The sequence below is a fragment of the Mesocricetus auratus genome, unplaced genomic scaffold (genome assembly GCF_017639785.1).
Source record: "Mesocricetus auratus isolate SY011 unplaced genomic scaffold, BCM_Maur_2.0 Super-Scaffold_100042, whole genome shotgun sequence".
NCBI classification, from domain to species: Eukaryota; Metazoa; Chordata; class Mammalia; order Rodentia; family Cricetidae; genus Mesocricetus; species Mesocricetus auratus.
The window spans coordinates 3,603,000-3,620,033 of record NW_024429219.1 but is presented as its reverse complement, the minus strand read 5'-3'; the positions used below and the strand labels follow the sequence as shown (position 1 = coordinate 3,620,033).

General features: G+C 51.2%; 1 long non-coding RNA gene across 1 annotated transcript; it reads left to right on the top strand.

Moving 5' to 3' along the window:
* The first annotated feature begins 2,926 nt into the window (after positions 1–2,926).
* Positions 2,927–4,124, top strand: LOC110339715. The gene is made up of 2 exons (XR_002381723.2): positions 2,927–3,045; positions 3,634–4,124. It is a non-coding gene; the product is annotated as an uncharacterized LOC110339715 (long non-coding RNA).
* The last annotated feature ends 12,910 nt before the right edge of the window (positions 4,125–17,034 follow it).

Sequence of the window (17,034 nt, the reverse complement as noted above, 5' to 3'; positions counted from 1 at the left end):
CCTGGTCTACAGAGCGAGTGCCAGGACAGCCTCCAAAACAATACAGAGAAACCCTGTCTCAAAAAAAAAAAAAAAAGGCTAGAGTGGGGATTGCAGTTAATCATGTTGGCATTTGCTGCTCCCAGGAAACTGACGTGGCCGGGAAATGTTTCTGGTTGAGAGACAGGAAGGGGATTAAAACTCCACACAGCACACTCATCCTTTTGTAGAAATACCCGGGGTTTCAAGTGTGGCGATGCCGGAGTCGGTGCTTGAGGGGCCGAAATGGCCTCTCCGTTTAAACTGGGATTATTCCAGTGACTTGGAGATCACTACGCCCCAGTTCCTGCAAGCCCAGCCTGGGGATTGGGATGTGTGTGGCGGTGGGACTGAGGACTTGTGGGCGCAGAGGCCTTTGATCTCTTCCTGCACAGGTTTCCTCAGTTGCTCCGCCTACATGCTGGTGCTGCTGAGAAGGGGCAAGTGGCTTGTGTTCCCCGGGGCAGGTGTGCATTTCCTGCCCCCAGAGTATCACAGGGCACCCCCTCTATTGCCCCATAGTGCAGCTGCCTGCCTGTGTCTCTCTCCCTGCACAAGGTGGCCTCACCTCAGAGCCCCAAGCTCTCTCTGTGCCTGCGCATGGCAGGTGCTCTGCAGACAGATGGGGAAGAGAGGGGAATGCAGGTGACACAGGTGCACACTCCTCCCCACTTGTGAGCCAGGTACACACACACACACATACACACACACATACACACACACACACACACCCCGGACAGGCCCACTTGCACGTGTCAAAGACATGTGCACATGGAGTAAGACACACAGGTGAATGCACACGTACACGTCACCGTTTGCTCCTAGGGTACATGCTGGGGCATGTGCATGCGTGTGCGTGCGCGTACACACACGTGTGTGGACATGTACTCACTGGAATGTGCTTCTAGGTCACACACACACACTTACACATGCACACACATGCACACACATGGGGACACACACGTGTAGGCACATGCCCACGCACACATACATGCACACAGCAGCATATGCTTCCAGGATGCACATGCACACACCTGTTCAAACAGGCACACTTGTGCATGCACATGTACATGTATGCAGATGCATTTGTGGTTGTTGGGAAGGAAGGCTGGCCCTTGGGAGGAAATTTTTTCCCTGGGCCACGAGGCCTTCATATCTCTTCTCTGTCCTTACCACAGACTGGCTGGGGAGGACCATTCTTGCACAGTCCTGGGCTTTATTGAACCCTCCATTCATATTTTATAGAACAGCGCTTACTTTCCTGGTGGTTTTAATTTAGCTGTCAAATGCCAGGATCTGAGGCAGGAGGAAAGCTCGAGGGTTGCTGAGTTTGGCTGACCCTTCAGTGGACCTCCACGCTCCGGCCAAGATCTGCTGATCCCAGTGTGCCTTCAACGCTAAGCACTTTCCTGGCTGCTTCATGCTTGTAGGGGAGGGGAGCCGCCTGACGTGGAACGACGCTGTGATTAACTCTTTCCCATTGGAAATATCACCCTGCTCAGGACTGGGCCGTAGGCAACCCCTTCACTCACAATGGCAAGTCCCTGGTAGGAAGATTTAAGAGGGTGAAGGACCAGAGCTTGGCGCTGGATAGTATCTGGGAGAGGGAGGTACCTCTAGCTCCCAGAAGATGCCTCTAGCCTCCTGGTTGTGGTGTCTCTTGTACGACAGGCCCCTCGTCTTGCCGTAGGCAATGCTGGATGCTAAGGTGAGTCAGCCTTGGTCAGTCATGGTCGTCACTGCAGCATGGCTGAGCAGGGGGCTGACTGATGAATGGCCGAGGGGCCTCCCTGCTGAAGGTCCCTGGGACAGCTGTTCTCTGTCTTCCTCTTTGATATGGCCCAGCTTGTGTCTCTGACCCTGGCTGGGCCACAGAGAAAATCAGTGGACACAGTAACAGGGGGAAGGTGGCAGAGGCCACTCCTGTGCAAGGCAATTATCCCCAGGTGTCTCAGGCCGTCTTATAATAGCAGCATTATTTATTAATGTGTTAATCAATGCTATCTCCCTGGGTAATTGCCTGGTCAGAGGGACCGCGTGTACTTCCTAACAAGCAGCCATTAGATGCTCTAGGGGTTGGCTGCCATTTCTTCCACATCCACGGCCTGCAGCCCTGGCATGCTCTTGATCAGGATGGCCAGGGTTCAGGCTGGAGGTCAGAGGTGGGAGGGTTCCCAGCAAGGGCAGCACGGGCTGCGTCTCCTTAGAAAGAGTAACAGCTGCCCTCTTTACCGTGGCCACTGCAGGCATCATCTCCACACCACATGCTCCTCTAAGCGTAACCCTCGTGCTTCCTGGCAGTTGAACAGAGTCTTGGCACATGCTGTCTGGGGTTGGGCCACCTGATGCGAGCAAGCGCTTACTTCGTTTCTGTCCTAGTTCCTCGTCTGGCGGAGGAGGCTGAGCCGGCTGGCTGTCACCTTGTGAAGACAAGGCTGCCCACTCAACACGTGGAGCACCGAGACCAGGCCGAGGCCCAGAACACTGGTGTCCCATTCTCCAGACGGGTAGGACAAGGCACGTTGAGGTTAGGGGACTCGCCTGAGGTTATCTGGCTCGACACTGGTGATAGCTGGCAAGGAAGCTAAGTCCTGGATCCCAGAGATGCTCACCCGCCTATCACACCCCAGTGCTTCAGAATGCTCAGTGATATCACTGAGGAAGCATGATGCCTGTGGTGTCTGCTAAGGAGCCTCCCGCGGTGCTCCTCAGCCCCGCCCTGGCCTGATGCACCTCCTCCTCTTCTCTGGGTCCCCGCTGTGCCTCAGCGTCCTGTTACCCCACTCTCTCGCCCCACTCCTCAGCTTCTGCCACACTCAGGAAGGCCTTGGAAGGGGCCATAGCAGCCGTGGCTAGAAACACGTGTGTGGGGGAACCAACCGTTGTCATCTGTCTTGGGTCCAGAGAGCCCCCACAGCCACAGGCCAAAGAGGAAGACATGGGTTGAAGAGATGGAGAGGAGTCGGTTCTTTCCTGATATAGTTAAGTCTTCTGTCTCTGCTCGTGTCTAGAAGGTCACACACACAGGTGAGGATGAGTGGGTGGAGTTGCTACCGCGTAATGGGGAGGGGAGACCCAGAAAGAGGACAGGTGGGGGTACTCTGGCTTCCCTGCTCTAATTTCTGTTGCCCCAATCAAACATCCTGAGAGAAGGCAACTTTGAGGGGAAAAAGTTTATTTCAGCTCACACGCCCAGGTTGTAGCCTATCATTTTGGGGGAGGTTAGGGCGACTGGCGCTCGAGACTGCTGCTCACATCACATGCTCGCTCGCTTGTACTCAGGTCAGGTAATGCCTAGGGAATGGTGCCACCCACGGTGGGCTGGACCGTCGCCATATAAGCTAACCTAATTAAAGCAATCACCCTACAAGCACTCCCACAGGCCAGCTTGGTCTCGATAATCCTTCATATAGACTCTCTCCCCAGTGACTTCTAGAGTATGTCAAGCAGACAGTTAAGGCTTAACCGTCTCAGTGGCCAAACAGAAAATATCTGGGCTTCCTGTCAACACCAGATCATTAGAAAGTCTGGCAGATACAGCCAGGGCCGTGTGTGTCCATGGGCCTGTGTTATCACGAAGGCCATGTTGATGTCCATTGTCCCTGTTATCATCAGAAACCATGCGGAAGTCCACAATCTGTGCTGCCACTGACACTGCAGAGGGCCAGGAAGCTTCTTCTGAAGAGGTGTGGGCGGCTGCAGGCTCACCTCGGAGGATGAGTGACGTAGATGGCTTCTGTGACAACCCCTCCCCTCTCCCCACACACACAAAAGAAGGTCTAGACAGGAGGTCGTCGAAGAGAACTCTTACAAATTGTGAGACGGATGCTGAAGGGTAGCGTTCCACAACTGATGCCCTCTGGCAGGGGTGCAGGTGGGGAAGGACTTAGTTTTCTTTAAGGGGCTGGCCACTGGGAGTTTGGCCATGCTCCAGTGAGTGTACAGGCAACACAAACTGAACTTGGAATATATGTTTTCTTTCCTTCTGTTTTTTTTGGGGGGTGCTTCACAAGGGTGGGGGTGATCCTGGGAGGACTGGGAAATGAGTACAAATGGAGTTCACTATGTGAAATTGCCGAGCACTCAATAAAACTCTTATGTTAGAAAAGAAACCGTGGCATTGTAAGTGGGGCGCGGCCCCATCCTCCATACACAGTGTGCTGGGGTGTCCTATCGTGGTCTGGTTTGTGTTAGCCCCGCACTGCAGGGACCGCATATTCCAGATTGTGGGGCTGTGACTGGAACCAGCCGAACAGCCCCGGGTCGGACCCTGAGTGGAAGAGTGTGGGCATGGGAAGGCCTAGCTACCCAATGACATTAAGGACAGGCAGAGACATCTGGTCATAACAGGAGAGCTCCCGGTCAATACTGAAGACCTCGGTTTATTGTTCCAGCGTCTTAAGGAATCATCCAAAGGCAGGGGCGATGGCAGAAGGCATCTGTTATCATGTTTAAAGAGCTGATATCAAAGATTTCCTTTAATCTTAGAGACACTCCTCTACAGCAGGCCTCCGACCCTCCACACCAGAGCATCTCCCTAGCCCTCAGGGTGGGTGTAGGCTCACCCTGGCCCAAGTCCTTTGTTATACAGAATAGGAGCCGTTCCCCCACCGAGGCCAAGCATCTGGCAGTAATCGGATAATATCTAAAAGACAATAGAAGTTCTGAGCTCTTAGAACTGTGGGTGGGTGAGTGGAATATATTTCTGAAATATTATGCGGGCCCTGACAGAGTCCGATGGTGCCCACGGTTGTGTGAACACCTGCATGTCTACCCCGTATGGAATTGTGACGTGACTTTGTCATCCGTGAAGTTTACGTCGGGGAATTGCACAGCTGAGTTTTTATCTCAGCCTCCTTTCCCGTTGCTGTTATCGGATTCTCTGACTAAGGGGACAAAGGCTGACTTCACAGTTTGAGGGCACAGCCCCCCCAGGACAGGGAAGGGCGGTGGAAGGAGTGTGGAGAGGCGGCTGCTCACATCTCATTCCCAGTAAGGAAGTAGAAGGAGATGAGAGCGTGTGCCCAGCTCACTTTATCCTGTTTATTCCGGTTCAGGACCCCAGCCCTTGGGATGGTGGCACCCCCTAACCCAATCTAGACATTCCTTTACTGGCACGCCTGGTGCTTAACCAAGAGAAGTTGCAGAAACCAGAGAAGTGCATTCATTTTGTGCATGTGTGCGGGTGTGTGTTGGGCTGCATTCACAGCTGCCGACACTCTGATCAGCAAGACGCAGGCAGATTCCCTGACGCCCCAAGAAGTGAAGTCACCGCCAGCAGCTTATGCCAGGCTGCTGTAGCTTGGTCTCTAGGCTCACACCTTCATGTGCCCGCTTGCCCAAGAAGCGGCCCGCTGGCTCCCAGCAGCGACTCTTGCCTTTTGTGTGGCTATCAGGGTGCAGGGCTGCAGTTAATAGAGAACAGGGCAGAAGCAAGAACACCAGGAGAGGAGCTCGCTTCCCTGTAGGGAGCAGACTACAGCCACTGGGGAACCTCTGGGGTGTATGTACTTGACCCATGGATTCTCCCCCCCCCCTTCTCCATCCCTCCCTACCTCCATCCTGTGCAAAAGCCGGCTTACAAATTCCTCCCTCACTACCAGGAAGGCATCAGTAAACTTTGCCTAGAGGATAAGGGACGGCTTCCAGCTCCTTGATATTTACCAAGTGGAACATCCCTAATACCAAACCCAAACACCCAGCAATTAGATTTTCAACCGTCCTTTGAGCCTCCATCAATGTTAGGATGGAGCCGGCACACCCGAGATCAAGAGACTGTCATCCCCATTCATCCTTCTGTTCCTCCAACTGCCTGCAGATGTGCTGGGGGAGCCCCTTGGTCCTCATGCCCTTGGCCCCTTCATCCCGTTTCCTAGCAACGCTCCCAGCCGCCTCCATCCACAGTATACCCAGGTGGCTTCTCAGTGTTTATCTTGGCCGAAGGGGAGCCAGCACTGTCCAGACCCTAAACAGACCAGGCTGTGATGAGCTGTAGGGACCTGAGGACCAGAGCCCATTGTCCCCATCCTGTGGCCTGGGTGTATTCCAAAGCCAGCTGGGAACAGGGCGTTCAGTTAATTATCCTCTTATCTCCCAGGCTGAGGCTGCATTAATCATCTTCTCAGACCTCGCTGGGCGTCAGTTCCTTCTAGCCTGTGCCTCTGCAGGAGCTGGACTCAGAGGCGTGGGTGCTGGGGCGTGGACACTCAGCCATCCCTGCTCTCAGCAGACTGCCCTCCAGGCACAGAGTCAGGGCTGGGCCGTTGACTGGCTGGGAGCTCTAGGGCACAGACCCGACCCTTCTCTCTTCTTAGCCTTTCCCTTTGCACAGTGTAGGAACTTCCGAGCCTGTCACTCAAGGTTGCTGTGCGGAGGCTGGTGATGTCCCCCGGGGAAGGGCTGCTCCCCTTGCCCAGTCGTGGTGATGGACAGCTCTCCCTGGTCCAAAGTGCATGATGGATGCTGCAGTGTAGGTGCGGTCACCCCTGTACAGAAGGGCAGAGGCCAGGACTCCCTGGGAAGGGAGGGGGCTGTCGGCTGCAGCCATCTATGATGTCTAGGGCCAGAATGCCCTGACTGTTACTTCTACCCATCTGTTTAATTGCTGGGTGACCTGGGCGAGGGAATGACCGTACCTCTTTGAACTTGCTCCCCTCCGTGTGTTGCAGAAAGGGCAATCTCTTCTTTGGGACTGTTGCCACTCAAGGGCAAGGGTGTCCGAGGGTCCCTGTCACTGTGTCAGGCTCCCTCACGGATGGCTCACAGTCCCAGGCTACATGTTGGCTTCCTCTGAACAACAGCCCTGATGCCTACTTTCATATCCGCCAGCCTGCTTGGAAGAACCCCATCTCTACCTTAGGGGAACCAGTGGGGAAGCAAAGTCTCACAGGAAGTTGCCTACGATGACATGTACCCTTAACTGGAATTCCACATCTCTGTATACAGCCTGGTCTCTGTCCCACTCTACCTAGAAAAGTCTCTTTCCAAAGTCATGAGAGCAATGTCCCTCTGGGACCATTCTCAAACTAGGTCAGGGCAGGGAGCCGAGGGGCTGTCGGGCCACGTGTGGGGGCTGAAGACATGCTCTGCTGTCACAACCCTGGGCTGTTATGTCACTGTCCCCAACTGTCTTTAGTGAAGAGGAACAGCCATCAGAGAGTGGCCACCCTCTGCTGGAAAGGGGCAGAGGGTTCTGAACTGTGTGGTCTGGTGGACTCCAAGGTTAGAGCAGTCCCGGGAATGTCCTGGGCCCTGGCTTTCCCTGCAGCTGGCCACTCCCTGAGGGAAGAGACGTATCCTCTTTGCCGTCCTTCATTCCAAAGCTGGTATCGGATCCCGGAGCGGCGCTGGGCAGAGAGCCCCGTGCCTCTGGCTCACGCTGCCCCTGCTCCCTCCCCCCTGAGCTCTGTTTTGTGCCATAGAGTCAAGCAGGCTTGACTCTCCTCTGCTGCACCGGCTTTGACTCTCCGTTGGAGGTGGATGCAGTGTGTGGCGGCAGCCCCAGACTGGCCACAGCCACTGATGGGAAAGGTGACCCTGAGGCGTCCCTGCTACCCAGTCTTCCTCCAGGCTGAGTTGGCTGCTAGATTAATGTGTGGACAGAGAGCTTGACGGCCATCACTCATTCTGCAAGCCACTTCCTCTAGTCGCAGGCGGGGTCCTGTCTTGGGCTTAAACCTCAGGCTCATCGGGTAACTGGAATCCTGCTCATCTGAGCCTCAAATGGATACATCTCTGCCTGGAGTTGAGGGCATCTGATCATCTTTCCTCCCCCTCCCCAGACGGATCCCACTCAGCGGCCAAGCTGGCAGCCACACCAGGGTTAATTACCCGGTTCCCCAGCCATGGAGATGGTTTTTCTCTTTCTCACTGCCTGGATGCCCGAGGGCTTATTGATTATCCGATTCACATCTCCAGAGATGGAGTTTCAGCCTGGAATGAGATGAGGTGGTTCCATGAGGCTCCCTGCAGCCTGCACCCATCAGAGCAGCCCCGTAAGAGTGGTGGCCTCAGTCAGGACACAGTGAGATCTCTTGCCCATGACATGCGGTGGGGGTGCTGTGCAGGAAGGCTTGGTGGATCCTGGGCTCTGCAAGTTTCTCTCGATCTCCCTGAGGTGCTAGGGCCTCTCTAGCTGCAGTGTGGGGTGATGGGATTGTCTGTGCCATTAGAGATAGTACTCTAGGGGGGACATGCTTCTACTCTGCGCAGGGGAGGATGGACGTCACCCTACTCTACAGATGAAGAAACTAAAGTTCTGAGGGATTCCTGCAGGCAGAGAGAGGGTGAGGTGGAACTAACTTTGGGGTGGTGGGGAATTGAAGGACTTCATACTTGCCTGGCTGGTAGCGTTGCCTCTACTAAATGATCAAGGACAGAGAGCTGGGCCCAGTCCAGAAGGTCCTTGAAGCTCACTTGTGGGTTTTGTTTTTTTGTTTGTTTTTTGTATTCCAAGACTGAAAGGCAAGGCCAGGTCTTATCCGAGGATTCCAGGACTCTGGGCATTGTTGGGGATGTGACTCTAGGTGATTCTTTGGTAATACTGGTTAAGTTAGGGCTGGTGTTTATCTTGCTCTCCTTGCCTTATGGATGAGGTTCCTACATGGCTCCTTGCTGACTAATGGATAGAGTGCGAGGAATCTGGGTGAACATTTGTTCCCTTTCCAAGGGAGGGCCCTAGTGATGTTCCCAGGACTCTCTGCCTTCAGTCCCCCTAAGAGAATAATATTTTTTTGTTAGTGGCTTGCTTATAGACATAGGCTCAAGTGAAAAGAAGATGTGTTCATTTTCTTTTATGTGTGTGGTTATTGCTCCTGCTTGTGTGTCTGTGTGCCGTGTGTGCTGTTGCCACAGACGCCAAAAGAAGCGTCAGGTCCCCAGGAACTGGAGTTACAGATGGTCGCAAGTCACCATGGTGCCAGGAACCAAATCTGGGTCCTTGGAAGAGCAGCCAGTGCTCTTAACCCCTGACTCACGTGTCCAGCCCCAGATCCAGACTGTTTCACACCAACATCAGTGACATCCCTGAGGGCCAGCTGTCCCCAGCCCTGTTTTAAATTGTCTTCTGTACTCCCGGACCTGATGGGGGAGCCACAGAGAGAACCCGGCCCTCGATTCCTGTCTCAAAGCTCCTCCTGTGTGGATGTGAGTTAGTACGAAGGTGGCCTGGCTTGCATCCATACACCTTCTGCCTCCCTGCACCCCCATCTGAGCCCCTGTGACACTATCAAGCAGAAAAAGGTTTCAGGTGACAACCAGGGCTGAGAGAAGTCCTGACATCTTCGCACCGAGGCCACACCCAAGCCAAACTGTGCAGGTGCATACTCCCGACAGTGGTGTGCTAACCACTGAGCTCATCTGTCCTGGAGAGTTTTATGTCATCTTGACACAATCTAGAGTCATCTGAGAGGAGGGAGCCTCGGCTGAGGAAGTGTCTCTTTGAGATTGGGCTGCAGGCAAGCCTGTAATAAGGCATTTTCTTAATTACTGATTCATGGGGGAGAGCCCAGCCCATGATGGGCGGTGCCATCTCTAGACTGATGGTCCTGGGTTCTATAAGACAGCAGGCTGCTGAGCAAGCTGTGAGGATAAGCCAGCAAGCAGCTCCCCTCCATGACCTCTGCATCAGCTCCGGCCTCCAGGTTCCCCGCATGGTTGAGTTCCTTGTTGTGGGGGCTCTTGTCCCGTCTGGTCCTCTGCCCCTTCTCAGCCCCAAATAAACACATGGATGCATGGATGCTCTATTATTAGTTATGAAGCTATTAGTTGATGATTAGAGCTTCTTATTGGCTAGCTCTGTCTTAGTTAATAAACACATGGATGCTGTATTAGTTATGAAACTGTTAGTTGATGTCTAGAACTTCTTATTGGCTAGCTATGTCTTAGTTATTAGCCCGTTTCTATTAATCTATGTATTCCCATGTGGTCTTGGCTTATCAGAGAACGCCCTGCATGTCCTCTCTTCCTGGGCTCTACATGATGACTCTGTCAGCCTACGTTTCCCAGAATTCTCCTCATCTCCTAGTCCTGCCCATCTTCCTGACTTATTGGCCAACAGTGTTTTGTTCATCAGCCAATAAGAGAAACATAGACAGAAGGAAATTCCCCGTCATCTCCTCTTTTCTGTCTAAATAAAAAGAATGGTTTTAACTTTCACATAGTAAAATTATACATAACAAATGAGTTATCAAGTAAGAACTATAGTTAACAATATTTAGTCCATTAACATTTGGAAAAATTTAAAGAAAATGTCCTATCATCTAGCCTATGCTTGTGAGTCTAAAGTCTTATATGTAACTTATTTTTTATCATAACTAAGGAAAACTATAACCATAACTATCTATCTTCACCTTCATCAAAGATCACAGAAGGAAAATATATAAACACTAGAACTGACAGAGACATCTCACTGTCTGGACAGTCACCCAAAGTTCCTCTGTAATGTTGGGGCATCCATCCTCAGCCCATAGGCCCCAGTGTGTCTGGCAGACTTCTCAGTGAAGCAGGAAATTTTAAACTGTCTGCCTACATTGGCAGTTTGTCAGTCACTTTTCTGTGTCCTGCAGAATGTCTGGCAGACTCTTCCATGAAGCAGAAACCCTTCAGGACTTTCCCATCTTGTTTTGTAAGTTCAGCAGTTTCTTTCCGGTGTGTTCTGTATGTCCAGTTTGGACAGCAACAGTTTAACAGTCCAAGCAAGATCAGTTTCTTGCCCAAAATGTCTAGTCTTTCTATGTTGAAGGCAAACTCCATGACAAGTTTCTTTGATGCCCATCTTCCTCTCTGAAGTAATTGGCGTGGCCAGGAGCAGTTGTGTCTCACTGTCGTGAAAAACCCTAAGTCATTTTAAATGTCATATTCTGTAGGTCTTTGATAGGTTTGAAGACTATCCATCTCAAATATGTCTCTGTATATCCAGAAAACCTAACTAACGTAAGTTTTTACTTTTATAAGTGACTACATATAATCTGTATTTAATTTTTAAATGAGCTGTATAAACATAATACCTAAACAAGAGGAGAAATATGCATATCACACAATTGACTTTAAATATGTGTCAATAAATGAAAATCCATACCAACATAAAGTATTCATTTCTATATCATATTTCCCCTCTTTTTCTTTTAGAAAGAGATTGGTTGTGATCATTAACCATTTATACCAACCCTAATTAAATGAAAAACTATTTATAAACAATATTTGGGAATTTGGGTGTTGTTCTCTCCAAACTGCTTCCTGCTGTTTGGGGTCACTGTCAAAACCATGGGAATCATGAGAAAAACACAGAAATCTGACCAAATCCTGACTGTAGTATTCTGTAAGGCTGCATCATCTCAGCTGCTTTTGGATGTTGAATCACCTGGGCCAATGCTTCAGGGGGTCTTGCTTCATCAAACCATATTAGTCTGGAAGGAATCCCCAGCTTTTCATTTTCTGTGGAAACAAAAATAAAATCTCTTTTCCAAACTAACATGTCCTTAGTCTTAAATTTTGAACTCAAAACATTTAAAAAATTTTTAAGTTGGATTAAAAATCCAGCAGCATTGAAAATCAAATGTCTTTTAGCAGCTGTTGTTCCTTCCCCAGCAATTAAACAATTCAAAGACAACACAATAGCACACAGTATCCAGACTCTGTGGCTTTTTTTATTACTCTGTTTCTTTTACTTTCACTTTTTCGCTTTCTGAGACAGGGCTTCTCTGTGTAAATTTTGCTCCCCATGAACTCATTCTGTAGACCAGGCTGACCTTGAAATCATAGAGATCCGCATGCCTCTGCCTCCCAAGTGCTAGGATTAAAGGTGTGCACTACCACACAGCTACTCTATTTCTCTTTTTTAAATCACTTTATCCTTTTTCTTTTCTCTCCCAAGCTTACGTATATTTTTAAGTACACTGTAAACCCTTTAGAGGTTTCACTTCATCTGAATCTGTCTTTACTGAATATTCTAGCCATGAGTCTTTTATGTGCTAAACAGCATGGCAGAAAGAGCTGTGGGGCGGTTTTTGCTGCTTATGCTGAGTCAGGAAGCTGCTCTTAGAGGAGCTGTGAGGTTCTGCTTGTCTCAAACAGAGTCCACCTGAGAAAATGCTGCCACCAAAAAGCCGTGCTTGTCTTTGTTCTTTTGTTTCTAAAGTCCCCTTTTAAGCTTTTGTCAGGTTTTACGTGGAAATTCGTGCAGCCCTCATTGGGCACCATTTTGTTGTGGGGGTTCTTGTCCCCACTGGTCCCGCCACCCTTCTCGGCCCCAAATAAACACATGGACGCTGTATTAGTTATGAAACCATTGGCTGATGATTAGGGCTTCTTATCGGCTAGCTCTGTCTTAATTATTAACCCATTTCTATTAATCTATGTATTTCCACATGGCCTTGGCTTACCGGAGAACTCCCTGCATGTCCTCTCTTCCCAGGCTCTACATGACGACTGCCTACATTTCCCAGAGTTCTCTTCATCTCCTAGTCCCGCCTATCCTACTGCCTTACTGGCCAATAGTGTTTTGTTCATCAACCAATAAGAGAAACACATACACAGAAGACCATTCCCCCATCAGCTCCTGTCCTGTCTTCCTCCATTGATAGAGTACAATACAGAACTCTATGCCTTCCCCTTCCTCCCCAAGTTCTTTGTTCATGGTGTTTTGCCACAGAAATAGTTGGACACTACCCCAGCAAAAACACAGAGTTACAAAAAGGAAGAAGGAAGTTGCACTCTTCCATGCACTTGCCAGTCTGACTGGAGAAAGGAAGCAGTGCCAGCCAGCGTATGAGCAGAAGGTCACAGGCAAGCAGGCAAGGAAGCAGACACAGCGGCCTAAGGACTTGTGGGCTTGGGGGTGAGGCTGAATTCCATAGGCCGCAGGCAAGCAGGCAAGGAAGCAGACACAGCGGCCTAAGGACTTGTGGGCTTGGGGGTGAGGCTGAATTCCATTGCCCCTGGGGAAGAAGCTGACTCAGGGCTGCTAGAGAAGACATCCTGGGGACAGTCCCAGTGAAGCTGCTCACTCACTCACTGGCTTTGCAGCTTAGACCAAGGTTGATAGCCCATGGCCCCATGTCTGATTTGGATAATAAAGTTTTATTGGCATATAACCCGTCCATCTGATTACGCGTTTAGTGACTGCTTTGCTACCACGGTGACAAAGCTGGTTGATTTCAGCAGGACCGCAGTCTGAATCCCAAAAGCCTTGCTTGTCCTTTACAGGAACATTGGCCCTTCTTCAGAGTACCCCAGACTCTCTGGCCCTGGGTCTTTACATTTGCGTGGAGCCTTTTATCTTACCTGCCTTGCCCTGCTCTGAGCTCAAATGGCTCCGCAGGACCTAACACCTGCCTACTGTTCTGTCCTCAATGCTGTGAGCACACATTAGGCAGCTTTTTGTCCTCACAGCTGTGAGCACACACTAGGCTGTTTGTCTGTCCGTTAACACACCAAGTGTAGTATGGGTTGGTGTCCCATGTCTGTCTTCCTATAACTTACAGAGGGTAAATGAATGGCTCATCATTTCTCCCTAGCCAACTTTTCCAGAACGCTCCATAGCTACCTTAGATTTATTGTGTGCCCCAGCTGAAGTCACAGTGACCATATTGCTGCTCTGGGATGGTGGGCACCCACCAGCTTCCCAAGTTTGGACCTCATGCTGGTTTTGCACACTGGCAAGTCTGGGGAGCACTGATGGATGCCATCCCCTTTGTTTCACACCAACCGCCGGGTCAGGGATCACCCTCAGGGGTGGCATCTCTCGGAGAGGGCTCAGAAGTTCCTGGATCTGCTATGTGCAAGACTGGGGGATGCTCCTTCAAATCAGCTGATGGGGTGTGGCAGAGTGGACACAGCTCTGCAGTTGTCATCTTTATGGGGGGTCAGGGCACTGACGTCTCCAGCACAGGCTTGGGACAGGATCTTCAGCCAGAGACGATTGCCAGGCTTTGGTATCCAGAGCCTTCACTGAGACCCAGTCACAGAGACCTGGCTAAGTCCCTGGGTGGTTGGCCATTATTTCTAGCCCCACCCCCCCGAGAGTGAGCGGACAGCTGGTGGCCTAGAGCCCCACCCAAGATCGCATTTTAATGCAATTGTGCTCTGTTCAATAAAGGCTGCCTCCCAAAAGCAGAGGGTAGGGGCCAGGTTCTACCCCTTCCAACCCTGGCAATGGCCGTGCTGTCGACTAAACAACATCATCTCCTGGTCCAACTACTCACTTAGGTCCTCCAGCCTCAGATCAACTAGAGCCTTCTTGCCTTCTGCTTATACCCCATGTTGTTCTGAACCTCCCTCCGAGGTCCCCGCTCTGCCATCTTGTAAACTGTGGCTCTCCATGGACATTGCCATCCTATCGATTCATTCTGTAACACCTTCACATGGGTGTGGGCCCCAGTCCTGTCTCTGGTCCGGTACCTCGTCATTCCCAGTGAGCTTCTCCCGCCTTGCCGAATGCTTCCCGCGTTGCAGGCTAAGTCCCTTTTCATCGGGTCTGCGAGGCATTCTGCATCTGTGAACTGTAAAGAGAAGCTTTTTCCTTGAGAGAAGCCTTCCCGCTGTCCTGGTTCTAGAGCCGCATCGGTCCCAAATAAACACACAGGAGGCTATATTAATTATGAAGCTGTTGGCCTTGCTTGTTTCTTACTGGCTAGCTCTGACTTAAGTAATTACCCCATAATTGTTAATCTAAGTATTTCTCTTACCGGAGAATAGTTCCGGGCTTTCTACCCCATGGCAGTTACATCTTGAATCTCCTTGTGTTTCTCCTACCCAGAGTCCTTCTGGACTCCTAGTCCCTCCTATCTAGATTCCCTATTGGCCAGACAGTGCTTTATTGACAAATGCACAGGACTTCCCCCAACAGTGAACCACAGGCTCACCATTGGGTTGAGTACTGTGGTGCTGAGAACCTCATGTCTCGGATGTCCCTCTGCAGGGCTGCGAGCTCTGGGCGTGAGGGGCAGCTGTGTTTTGCTCGCTGCACAGAACCAGGACTGTGTGTACGTGAGTCAGTGAGGATGGACATGTGCCGCTCCGTGGGCAATGGTGCTTGGGCAGCTGCGTTGCTTGGACTCTGACCGTGCCCTTCCCTCCTGAGAGAGGACTCATCCACCAAGTGTAGACTTAGGAGTGGGAGAAACTTTTGGATTTAGTCCCCTTGGGCCATGAGATTTGAGCACTGGGCATGAGCAGTTGGATCAAGTCTGGCCCCAGGGGTTCCTATCAGGTGGAGTGAGTGTTCCCTCAGGCTAGGGGCTGTGGGGGCAGGGGTGGGGCTGGGGGCAGGGCTGTGGAACCTGGGGTGGGGCTCAGTGGCAGGGGGTTCTGGGAGGCCAATCCTGTATCTTCTTCTATTAGTCAGAAAAGCTTCAGGTTCATAAAAAACATTGTGCAGACGGTAACGTTCCCATATGTCTCCTCCCCAAGCCACCTCCTCTATAGTTAGGGACATGCATTTCAGTGTAACACTTCTTGCAGGTGACCAATCAGTTTTACTCTGTTACAGTCAAGGAAAGTCCTTTGCACTGGACGTGTTTCTTTGTTTTGCTGTTTCTCCAAACTATTTTATTCTCACCTTGGGAGGAAAAAAAAAGGGGGGAAACAAAAGGATCTTGGGACTGTACCGTGCTGGGAACACAGTACCCGCCAGACCCTACTGCATCCTGGGGAGTATGTTTAGACACACGTCTATGTCTGTTCACTATGGTGGTGTCTGGTCTATCTCCAGGCCAGGCTGTGGGGCAGAGGGCTCATCGCTTCCACTCCTGCTCTGTACAGTGGGGTTTGCAGTCCTCAGCTTCAGTGTTCAGGGTCCATGACTCATCGGTTCCTACCCAGGCAGCAGTCAGTCCCTTGATCTCTGCCGGGACCACACAGCCGGGGCCCCCAAGGCTTGACATACCATGTGCGGAGCCTGAAGATGGGAGTGGCCTTGGGATCTGGGTATCGGGAGACCACACATTACCTGGGTGTGCATGCTCTCGTCTCAACCGACCTGCTGTCACGGACTGGAATTTGGTCCAGATTCTGAACTTGACCAGGGAGCTACCAGTCATCTTGAGAAGGGCATCTTTTACTCTTACAGCGTTTGCTCCAATTTGTTCTTAAGATGTGTCCCTTGGTTTCAGGGTAGAGGAGAGCAGGCCATGGCAGTGCCTGCATTAGGCTGACACACCTGGGAACAGAGGCCAGAGGAAGGAGGAGGCTGACATTCTCAAGGTCCTAGGGTGTTGTCGAAGGACAAAAGACCCATTGTTCCAGAAGGGGGATTAGCAGTTGGTGGTCGAGAATGCATGGACACTCTGTGTCCCCATCTCCCCCTCTATGAAAAGCAGTTCCCACAATGGCATTGGAAACTGGGGTGACCTCTTCCGAGGGGAGGGCAGCTTGCAGAGGTCTGTCAAGATCTGAGATGCATGCACCTTTGCCTAAGCAAATTCGTGCCTGAGAGTTAAGTGTGCAGATCTCTCCTGTATGCCCATGAAGGCTTATGTACAAGCATGCTGGTCTGGGCAATGCTTAGGAAGAAAACACACTTGACCACCAAGAGGAGGTAGCCCCATCCATTCCTGGTGCTCAGGGAGGGCACAATGCAGCCTGGAGAGGAAAGAGGCAGGAGTAGACATGAGAGGCTGGAACGGTCCTCTTGGTATGTCCCTGGGTAAACGAGACACAGATGGGACGTGCTAGGACATGCTGCTTCTGTTCTGAACACACGCAGAAAGCCCGTCTCTAGAACAGTAGAGTGCCTCCTGTCTTCTCATCCACGTTGGTCCTGCTCTGCTCCATCCTTTGTGTGTACATCACCTGCTTAAAACAGATAATGAGCTCACCACATGCTCTGCCTGTGTTTCCTCGTGACAAACAAAAGATCTAATTACCTACCCCACTCCAAATATTTTGAAATGCACTTCAGGCTGAAGGGTGTGCACAGACTCTGATGATTGGCTGCACAGAGAGCTGTAGCCCGCTGGCTCTGAGGTTTGCCGTGAGCAGGTGGCAGGAGGATTTCCTGTGCTTCCCTTCAGAAGGTTT